Source organism: Bombina bombina, chromosome 6 (genome assembly GCF_027579735.1).
Source record: "Bombina bombina isolate aBomBom1 chromosome 6, aBomBom1.pri, whole genome shotgun sequence".
Lineage (NCBI taxonomy): Eukaryota > Metazoa > Chordata > Amphibia > Anura > Bombinatoridae > Bombina > Bombina bombina.
This window is the reverse complement of record NC_069504.1, coordinates 964,897,672-964,898,902: the sequence shown is the minus strand read 5'-3', so window position 1 is coordinate 964,898,902 and position 1,231 is coordinate 964,897,672.

Genomic DNA, 1,231 nt, shown 5'->3' with positions numbered 1-1,231 from the left:
ACTGAGGGACCTCTCTAGCCGGAGGAATAAAAGTTTATAATGGCTGGGCCGAATCAATGTGGTTTAGATGAATATCTTACCCAGACTATCCCGATTTCAACGTCCTCCCATCTTTTACACCAAATACAGATTGCCATAGAAGCATATATTTGGAATGTGACTAAACCCAGAATACAACATAACACTTTGTATCTTCCTAGAGGGAGGGGCAGAGTGGGAGTACCTCACCTTGAGACATACCAAAAAGCTATAAACCTTCAAAGGCTAGTAGAGTGGTGCCATAACTTTAAACATATGGCATGGACACAGATAGACTGTGAGATCCTGCAGATAGGCAATGTTGGTTCTTTGGCATGGGTGGCAGCATCTCGCAACCCTGGTCCCATAGAGAGATACTGGCTCCTACAGGAGGTCTTGTCTATGTGGGACAGGCTAATACGAGTTGATGCCTTTATTTCCTCACAAAATTGACCCCAGTAAAGGGAAACCCAGAGATCAGGAGAGGTCACGTGAACTGGGATCGGGCACAACTATACCCCTTAGCAAAAAACAATAAAGCACAAGTCCTGCTTCATGGTAAACTTAAAACTCAGGCAGTGCTTATGGAGTGAGATAGTCACACATTTTCATTGTGGTTCCGTATGGTGCAGCTCACCCACTACTATTCAGCGCACAAAAGCAAAGCAAGCTTTAACAGACAAAAAACACCATTTGAGAATTTATGCATAGCACACCAACCTCCAAAACACCTAGGGGGATATTTATCAAAGCGTCAATCTCGGTGCATTCACCGGCGTCAATAAGCTTGCCAGACATCGCCAAACATCTGAATACAATCTCCTTATTTATGGAGAAAGCCATCAAAAACACTTGCATCAAGTACAGTGCAAAGAGCCTCGGACTGGTGTTAACTAACATTCATCGATGTCGCGGCTATTCGGGTTTTTCCCAACTTTATTTATATCATTTCATTACTATCCACGAACAAGCACATTTCTCTTTAGCACATTATTGTATATAATAGTGTAAATGTATTCTTTTTCTCAGCAGGACTAATTGCGAATATAGCAAGTAGCGACATATTTGGTGCAAAGTGAATAGTGAATTATTCTAATTATTTTTCATATTGTGCATACATATTTTAATATGTATATACACACATATATAATGGTTATTTTTTTTTTATTAAATAATCTTTAATTGAGATTATTGATATATAAACATCAGCAAA